This window comes from Hordeum vulgare, chromosome 1H (genome assembly GCF_904849725.1).
Source record: "Hordeum vulgare subsp. vulgare chromosome 1H, MorexV3_pseudomolecules_assembly, whole genome shotgun sequence".
Classification (NCBI taxonomy): domain Eukaryota; kingdom Viridiplantae; phylum Streptophyta; class Magnoliopsida; order Poales; family Poaceae; genus Hordeum; species Hordeum vulgare.
Window position 1 is genome coordinate 3,075,600 of NC_058518.1, and position 10,762 is coordinate 3,086,361.

Consider the following 10,762-nt stretch of genomic DNA (forward strand, 5'->3'; position numbering starts at 1 on the left):
AGCCGAGAATTCCTTTTGAAGAACTTCATCACGAGAGCTGATGCTTGTGCAGGGACAAATTGTTACCCCTTTCTCCTGAAATGTTGATTAATTTCCGTTTCGGTTGAGAATGGGGCACTCCTAGGTCAAAAAAATTAACAAAGGTCATGCCCAATTTTCTTGACCTAAAAGGTGCCCGATTCTCAACCGAAAAAAAATTGGGTGTTATGGTTTGGTGGAACCTAAATTGCACCAAAACTGTTGAAGAGTTATGCTTTGCTAATTTAGAGACTTTCCTAAAAAATATGTTATGGTTTGGTGGAACCTAAATTTGGCCTAACCAGATTTTAGAAGGAACGATGCCACTGTCTAGTAACTTCATCGTATTTCATGCAAGTCCTTATTAGTCGTAGCAGGTGATCTGCGGTGTACATTATTTAGACTGCTTTCCTTTCATTACGGTAATAGTTAATAATTTAACTGAGCTTGTACTAGACACTTTTTGGGCAAAACAAGGTTTCCTGTTAATGTAACGAGAAGAATAGATACTACCCTGATCTCATCCAATAACTCTAGTAGCCTTTTTTTCCTATTTAGAGCGAACATGGGCAACAACGATGAGGCCGGCGGTTCGGTCAAGCCATTCTAGGAGCTGTCCCAGGAGATGGAGGAAGAACCTCACCGCTATGAGGACACCGCGGAAGACACCGATCCCCACTACACAACCCCTAGTGGCATCGGGGATGGCACCACTGATGGTGGCGCCGGGGATGTCACCATTGATGATGGGAGAGAACACACAGATGGCAGCCAACCGAAGAGGCAAAGGAAGGACCGGCGCCCGAACATGCTCGACACTGTCAAGGAGGAATTTACTCAAGTGTCCTCCAGTGGGCATCCAACGGCGCCGAAAGAATTAGTCGGTGGGTACGCGGGACAACTCGGGTGCATTCTCCGTAGCACCGTCTCGACCAACACCGAGAACCTAAGGCATCATGAACGAGGGAATGTACGCAACCTCCACTTCACGAAGTTGCACGAACGATATAAGTTCCCCGGTAACGTCGCACACACACGCCTCTCAGGGAGTAAAGTGAAAAGTGTCGCCCTCACGAAGATGAGCACGACCCTGGCTACTTGGAGAGCCGCGGTGAAGAGAAGGATTCTAGGAGGTGATAGTTATGAGAAGATCAAGGAGACAAATCATTCGATCAGCGAAGCTGACTACTTGGAGTTCAAGATCAAGTGCCAGAGCAACGCATCCACAGAATCAAGTAAGTGGGGGAAAGATATGCGGGACATGAACTTAGGGGTCCACAAACTCGGTCCCGGCGGTTACAGAGTGGCGGAACCTAAATGGGACAAGGAGGACGCGGAGCGTGCCGTGCAAGGCCTACCGCCCCTCTTCGATAAATACCATGAAAAGCAAACCAGGAACTATGTCAGGGCCCGGTACAAGGTGGACACGGTAATAAAGGAGCTTACCATGGATCCGAAGGTGAAGGAGCTTGAGCGCGTTCTGGTAAGGAATACACCCCGCGTAATTAACTCCATACGGTTGCCTTCTAATTAATGAAGCCAAATTTCAAAATGGTTCACGTTCCTTCCGCAGGAAACTGAAAGTAGTAGCGTGGGGTCTCAGAGCTCCCTGTCTGCCCCTTGGGACACCACTTTAAATAGGGCATTGAACATAATGAAACACAAGGATAAGTTCAGTAAGCCGTCGTCAGCTGGTCGTGTGGTCGGCGAAGGCTTGTCCACGAAATGGTCGGAATACTATAAAGCTGGGCGAAAGGAGAGAAAGACAAGCTCGGAAAGACATTAGCGCGAGGTTTAAGAACTCAAGGCACAAGTGGCGCGGATTCCGGAGATAGTCCAAGAGCATGTGCGAGACCAACTGGGAGCGACGATCACCGTCATTATGCCTTCCTTGCTTGAGGGGATGCGGGGGTGGATTGCGGGCGGCCAACAGGGGCCGCCCCCGATTCCCAGCTTCACGGGGAGCAACTCACACAACGCACCGGCACCGGTATCTCCGGTGGAGGCGGCATTGCATGTCTCTCCGACAGAGGCGGCATTGGTGTCTCCGACGTCGGCGCCGATATTGGACCTTAATGCACCCGGGTGTGGGAAGAATACGCCGGCCGGCACCTCGGCAGCAAGTGGCCCCTCCGTCACTTGCACGCCCGCCGTTGGCAGTGCCTCGACATTAGCCGAACTCAACGCCATCTCGGTAACTAAGCCTCGGCCGATGACTTCATCTCCTTGCCTTTGACTGGGCATCCCTGACGCCCTATATGTTTTCGCAGGGCGCCGCCAACGTTCCATGCACTCTCCTGGACTTCATGGACGGCGAGTTGTTCGATGTCGCCAAGGCCAAAATCGTTGAACCGGGAAACCGCGTGTTCCACGGTAATCCGATGCCACCCACCGTGTATAGGGTTCAACTGGTTCGGTTGCTGCGGGGCTGCGACGACTTGTTACCTCCGTATCAACCCCCTGGGGCCGACGAAGATGATGTGATGACCATCAGCGCCTGCTTAAACTGGTCCATGCTTTGGCCGAAGAGCCAGATTCGTTTGGGGGCGGGGGACACCACCCCATAGACAACACCGCCAGTCGTGCCAGCGCCAAGCCATGGCAAGACCGCCGCAATGCTACCGCCGTCAGCTGATCTGAACATGCATATGGTACAGGATCCGGACGACGACGACGGTACATTTTCCAACGTCGATAAGTACATCAATGAACATGGGTACGGTGACGAATTGTTCGAGCCTCCTTCTCAAGAACCCAACCCTGCAAAAGACGATCACAATCTAGCTGGTACCGGGGAGAAACCCAATTGCTACAGGCGTCGTCTGTTCAGTTCTCATGAGATGCCTCCAGCTGCCGCCTTCACCGAGACTCAAATAGCCGAGGTGCAAAATAGTATCAGCCCCAACACACTCAAGAATGTGGTATCTCATTAGAACTCGATCCCATTACTGCAGAAGAAGCAAAAGGGACGGAACAGAAAAAATAACAAGAGTGCGAGCCAGCCGGCACCGAATACTATCCGTGCTCAGGACAGGCCACCAATATCTAAGGATATCTCGAGGAGGGTGCATGTGGTGGGTAGGCTGATGCTACCGACTAATCTGCTCAATGCTGCAACTGGTGCTATGCGGAGTCCGCATGACGGTGTTCTTTATATGGAGATGCCGTGTCTCTCCAGTAATGATGTGGCATACCCGGTTTTCGTGGCCAAGGTGCCAGAGGGCAAGGGCTTTGTCGAGAGCACTATCAGGCGTATGATCGTCCTGCGGTTTGATGACATCTTCGCTATTTTTAACCTTTATCCGCTGCACTACACCTTCATTCGGCTATTTGCGCTCAGTATGGAGATATGGATCATTAGAGACAAGGCCCTGGACATCGTGATAGTCGACCACTGTTTTGGGGTTCCGGGTCTGTTTTTGATGCACCATGAACCCTGTGCATGGCTATCGAGACGTCGCAAAAACTCGTTGTTTTTGTCGTTTCGGGCCAGTTTCATGTGCTATAGCGCACTGTATTAGGGTCCCGGGTCGATTTTTTATGCTCGATGATCCCTCTACACCCCTATTGATACGTCACAAAAACTCGTTCGTTTGTGGTCCCGTGTCGATTTTTGATGATCCATGAACCACGTGCACGGCTATTGAGACGTTGCAAAAACTCGTTGTTTTTGTCGTTTCGGGCCTGTTTCGTGGGTTATAACACACTGTTTTGGGGTCACGGGTCGATTTTTGATGCTCCATGAACCGTGTGCACTAGTATCGAGACGTTGCAAAAACTCGTTGTTTTTGTCATTTCAGGCCAGTTTCATGATCTATAGCGCACTGCATTGTGATCCCGGGTCGATTTTTGATGCTCCATGAATCCTGCGTACGACTATCGAGACGTCGCAAAAACTTGTCGTTTTTGTCGTTTTGGCCAAGTTTCGTGGTCTATAGCACACTGTTTTGGTGTCCCGTGTTGATTTTCGATGCACCTTGAACCATGTGCACGGCTATCCAGACGTTCAAAAAATTCGATGTTTTTGTCGTTTCGGGCGTGTTTCGTGGGCTACAGCGCACTGTTTTGGGGTCCCGGGTCAATTTTTGTTGCTCCATGAACTGTGTGCACGACTATCGAGACATCGAAAAAGCTTGTTGTTTTTGTCGTTTCGGGCCAGTTTCATGGGCTATAGCGCACTGCATTGGGGTCCCGGGGAGATTTTTTATGCTCCATGAACCCTGTGTACGGCTATTGGGGTATGGGCACTCCCCTTGTCTTGTGCCAAGCTTGGGGGACTTGCCCCGTTATCGTATCAGCATCACATCTTTTGCCTTTACCTTTATCTTAGTCCGATCCTTTTTGGCAATATCTTTATCTAGTAGAATAAATTTCTTAGTATGATCTAGGCTTGAGTTTTGCTTTATTTTACCCCCAACGTAATCAATTTCGCGAGTTATCAAATAAAGAGTGTTTTACTTAAGGGCCTTGCTTCATGCCATGATCTAAAGCAAAGAATAATAAAAGAACAAAAGCATGAAAGATCATGTGATGATCTTATGGGAAGTGATGACTTCACATATAAAAAGAATGTTGATTGGAACTTGTTGTGTGTGGACAAACGTAGACCTTGGTCATTGTTGCAATTAATAGGAAGTAATAGAGAAAGAGAGGTTCACATATAAATATATCATCTTTGACACCGTCTATGATTGTGAACACTCATTAAACTATTACATGCTAAGAAGTAGATGTTGGACAAGGAAGAAAATATAATGAATTATGTTTGCTTGGTTCCAAACAATGTTATATGACTAGAGATCCCTTAGCATGTGACTCTTTCTTCCACCTCATATCAGCCAAAACTTCCGTACTAAGTAGAGATACTACTTGTCATTGGTTTTGCCATGAGAGTCTGCCATACCTACCTATGGATTGAATAAGATCCCACAAGTAAGTTGTCATCGGTGCAAGCAATAAAAAAATTGCTCCCTAAATATGTATGATCTATTAGTGTGTGGAAAATAAGCTTTGTACGAACCTGTGATGAGGAAGACATAAAAGCGACAGACTGCATGATAAACTTCTTTATCACAGGAGGCAATATAAAGTGGCATTCCTTCACACTAAGAGATCGCACATCCAAACCTCAAAAGCGCATGACAACCTCTGCTTCCCTCTGCGAAGGGCTAATCTTGTACCTTTATTTTTTATCTTTAAAAGAGTCATGGTGATCGACACCAATTCCTTATTTCGCCATTATCTTGGCTAGCGTCATGTGCTAGGGAAAGATCTATATTCTTATATCAACTAGGAAGTAAGTAATCATGAATTATTATTGTTGACATTACCCTTGAGGTAAATAGTTGGGAGGCGAAACTACAAGCCCCTATCTTTCTCTGTGTCCAACTAAAACTTTGATCTCATGAGTACCGCGTGAGTTTTAGCAATTGTAGAAGACTAAAAGATGATTGAGTATGTGGATTTGCTTTACATGCTCTTATTTGACTCTTTCCGATGTTATGATAAATTGCAATTGCCTCAATGACTAAAGACTATTGGTTGTTAATTCTCAATAAGGTTCTTGATCCATACTTTACATTGTGAAGGAATTGTCACTTTACCATAAGAGATTATATGACGATATTGTTGTTCTAAATATGATCATGATGCCTGCATGTTCGTATTTTGTTTTATCGACACCTCTATCTCTAAACATGTGGGCATATTTATTGATATCGGCTTTCGCTTGAGGACAAGCGAGGTCTAAGCTTGGGGGAGTTGATTCATCCATTTTGCATCATGCTTTTAGATTGATATTTATCACATTATGGGCTGTTATTACACATTATTGTACAATACTTATGCCTTTTCTCTCTTATTTTATAAGGCTTACATGAAGAGGGAGAATGTTGGCAGCTGGAATTCTGGGCTGAAAAAGGAGCAAGTTTGAGATACCTATTCTATACAACTCCAAAAGCCATGAAAATCAGCGAGGAATTATTTTGGAATATATAAAAAATATTGGGAGGAAGAAATACTGGAGGGGAGCCACCAGGAGGTCAGGAGCCTGCTACGCGTGCCCAACCCCCCTAGGCGCCGCCACCAGGCGGAACTTGAGCAGAACCAATCTAGAGCTCCGGCAGGGCCGTCCTGCCGGGGAAACTTCCCTCCCGGAGAGGGAAATCGTCGTCATCGTCATCACCAACAGTCCTCTCATCGGAGGGGACTCATCTCCATCAACATCTTCATCAGCACCATCTCATCTCCAAACCCTAGTTCATCTCTTGTACCTCAGTCTCGCGACTCCGATTGGTACTTGTAAGGTTGCTAGTAGTGTTAATTACTCCTTGTAGTTGATGCTAGTTGGTTTACTTGGTGGAAGATCATATGTTCAGATCCTTAATGCTATTCAATACCTCTCTGATCATGAACATAATTATGATTTGTGAGTAGTTACATTTGTTCTTGAGGATACGGGATAAGTCTTGCTATAAGTAGTCATGTGAATTTGGTATTTGTTTGATATTTTGATGTGTTGAATGTTGTCTTTCCTCTAGTGGTGTTATGTGAACTTCGACTACATGACACTTCACGATTATTTGGGCCTAGAGGAAGGCATTGGGAAGTAATAAGTAGATGATGGGTTGCTAGTGTGAGAGAAGCTTAAACCCCAGTTTATGCGTTGCTTAGCAAGGGGCTGATTTGGATCCACCAGTTTAATGGTATGGTTAGACTTTGTCTTAATTCTTCGTTCATAGTTGTGGATTCTTGCTAGAGGGGCTAATCATAAGTGGGATGTTTGTCCAAGTAAGGAGAGCACCCGAGCACCGGTCCACCCACATATCAAACTAGCAAAGTAGCGAACATGAATCATATGAACATGATGAAAACTAGCTTGACACAAATTCCCATGTGTCCTCGGGAGCGCTTTACTTTTATTAGAGTTCGTCCAGGTTGTCCCTTGCTACAAAAGGGATTGGGCCATCTTTCTGCACCTTCGTTACTATTGTTACTTGCTACCCGTTACGAATTATCTTATCACACAACTATCTATTACCGATAATTTCAGTGCGTGCACAGAATACCTTGCTTAAAACCACTTGTGATTTCATTCTGCTCCTAGTTGAGTTCGACACTCTTACTTATCGGAAGGACTATGATAGATCCCCTACACTTGTGGGTCATGAGCGGGCGAGAAGACAAAGAATCTCCAGGACATGATCACGAAGTAGATGCACGACATAGTCATCATGTAGAAGATGCCGGACATGATGATCAGGAAGATCAATACGAAGGGCTTGATCATGAAGATGAAGATGCCGGAGCAGACGACGATGGACCATCGATGGGCTGGGTGCAGGACCCTCATATTCAAAAGCTTCTTCTCAAGCAGACGGGTAACACAAGAGCTGCCGCCCGAGAGAAAGCCAAGCTGGATCAATTGGAGATAGACGCGGTTACTCCATTGTATGAAGGATGCAGGCCCGAGGATACCGGCCTGAAGGTAACGCTCATGGATCTGGAGATGAAGGTAAAACACTAAATGACCGACGCATGCTTCGACGAGAACATATCATTCTAGCACGAATGTCTTCCCAAGGCGGGGAACAAGTGCCCGACCAGTTTCGAGGAGGCTAAGAAAATCGTGTGTCCTCTGGATTTACCGCACGTGAAATACCATGTGTGCATGAACGATTGCATCATTTATTGGGACGAGCATGCGAAGTCTACCATATGTCTGGTGTGCGGCGTCACTCGATACAAGAAGAGGAAGAAATCTCCTCGAAAAGTGGTGTGGTACTTTCCGAAAAAATCTCGTCGGCAGCGGTATTTCGCGGACCCTAAGCATGCAGAGCTCCTGCGTTGGCACGCGGATTGGGAGGAGAAGAAGCGAGAAGATGCTGAGTGACCCTAAGGATGCGAGCCAGTGGCAAGCGTTGAACTTCGAACACCCAGAATTTAGGGACAATCCAAAGAACATCATGCTGGGCGCGAGCACCGATGGAGTCAATCCGTTTGGCAACCAGAGAAGCACACATAGAACCTGCCATGTGTTTGTGTGGATGTACAACCTTCCCCCCTAGATGTGCATGAAGAGGAAGTACTTTCACATGAGTATGCTAATAGAAGGGCCGAAACAACCAGGGAACGGCATCAATCTGTATCTGGGGCTGCTGAAAGAGGAGCTAGACACGCTGTGGAAAATGCCAGCCAATACGTGGGACGCCGCATCGAAACAATATTTCCCAATGAGAGCCGCACTGCTCACAACGATGCACGACTATCTCATTTATGTTTATGTCGCGGGGCAGGTGGTCCACAGATTTTGTGCATGCGTCAGGTGCATGGATGACACAACGTATCGCCAGCTAGATAGAGATCCCGGGTCTTCGAAAACCGTGTTCATGGGACATCGAAGGTGGCTTCGCGACGATGACGCATGGAGAAAACGCAAGGATCTATTCGATGGTGAAACCGAACCCCAAAGACCCCCACGTACGAGGAGCGGCGAGGAAATAGACGAGCTGTTTAAAAATTGGACAGAGTGCCCACCGTCGGGAAAGAAGCGAAAGGCGCCAAAGCCGCTGCTGAAGGTATGGAAAACGAGGTCTGTTTTCTGGGACTTGCCCTACTGGAAGATCCTCCGTGTGCCTCACAGCCTTGATGTCACGCATATCACGAAGAACGTTGTGCGAGAGTCTGCTTGGTACCCTACTCAACATGCCAGAGAGGACCAACGATGGGCCGAAAGCAAAGGGCAGACTTGCAATTAATGGGCATAAGGGAGGAGCTTCACGCAAAACGCCCTAATGACGATGATGATGACAATGAGGCGAAGGACACGGAAATTCATCGCAAAGGCAAAAAGGCCAAGAAGATCGAATATGACTGCCCTCCCGCTTGCTTCACTCTAAGTCCGAAGGAGATCGAGCAGATTTTCACCTTCCTCGTAGGAGTAAAACTTCCTTACGGTTACATGGCGAATACAAGCAGATACCTAGACTCAGTGAAGCAGAAGTTCAGCGGGATGAAGTCTCACGACTGTCACGTGCTGATGATGCAGATACTTCCAGTTGCAATCTATGGGATCATGGACGCGCACGTCTGTGAAACGCTATTTGTCCTATGCAACTTTTTTGACATCATCTCTCGGAAGTCGGTTGGCATGAGGCAACTCAGAAGGCTACACGAAGAGATTGTGGTGATACTATGCGAGCTTGAGATGTACTTGACGCCCGCATTCTTCGACGTTATGGTGCATCAGCTGGTCCAGATCCTGGAGGATATAAATCCAACTCGGGCCGTCGTTCCTCCACAGCATCATGCCGTTCAAAAGAATGAATGGTTTCATGAAAGGATACATCCGCAACAGGGCACAGCCAGATGGAAGCATAGCCAAGGCCTTTCTGACCGAAGAGTGCATCTCCTTCTGCATGAATTATCTAGGCATCAAGAACGCCCTTGGTCTGCCCGTCAACAGGCACCTCGGCAGGCTCGCTAGATGGGGTCACCGCGAGGGTCGCCGCGAAATGCATCTCGACTTCAAGGGTCGACTCGCCGACTTTGAAAGAGCAAACTTAGTCGCGCTACAACACATAGACGTGGTCAATCCTTGGGTGGTAGAGCACAAAACCTTTATTGAGAAGACGTACAATGACCGAGGCCAACAGAGGACGGATGGAGATATAATCAAAGAGCACAACTCATGTTTCCGCGTTTGTTCAAGGACAAGCTTCTGTCGTACCCTTCACACGAGGATTCTTCCGCGGAAGAAAAACTCATGTTCGCCTTGTCACAGGGCGCCGAGCACAAACTGATGACCCATGAGGCATACGATATCAACGGCTACACATTCTACACCGAGGAAAAGGACATGAAGAGCGATAATCAGAACTCCAGGGTAACAATGGAATCCTACACCGGTAACGACAAGCACAAATACTACGGAAGGATCGAGGAGATCTGGCAGCTGAGCTACGCTGGAGAGAAGGTCCGGATGTTCCGTGTCAGATGGGCCAAGGGCGTCCTAAAAGAAGACCGGTATTTCACCACCATGATTATACCCAAAGAAAAATCCAAGACCGCGGGCGCAAACGTCACCGCGAAAAATGAGCCATGGGTACTGGCTTGCCAAGTGGACCAATGCTTCTTCATTACCGACCCGTCAAAGCCCAGTCGTGTTGTCGTGAGGAGAGGCAAAAGGAACATCATTGGAATGGATGAAGTCGCCAATGAGCAAGACTTCGAAAAGTACGGCGACCCAAAGATGGAAGATGACGACGATCATGAAGTACCACACACCACAAGAAGAAGCAGGACCACCCTATCTAAAGGGCGTCCGTTCAAGAGAAGAATTCAAGGGGTTCCGGTGCTAAATTATTCAACCGCGAGAAAGAAGGGCAAGAAGATTGTGAAAAGATAGCTAAGATCGAATCACGACATGTGTCGGCCGCGTGTGTTTGTCAGTGGCAAGCTCAATCTTTGATGATTGTTACTTCATGTCACTTGATTTAAACCATGTCATCTAATTTTAAATCTTTGCACAATGTGATACCACCTCATAACACAATTTTTTGTAAGTGTCTCTCGCCGTGAGATTTATGGATGGGTTAGGTGTAAACCGTTGGGCTATTCCATTTCTTACATGACTTAATTCCCAGAAAAAAGTGGTATAAGACTAAAATTCTTGCAAAAACAAATAAAAAACTTTCTTACATGACTTAATTCCCTAGGAAAAATAATGCACGAGGTGGTATTTTTC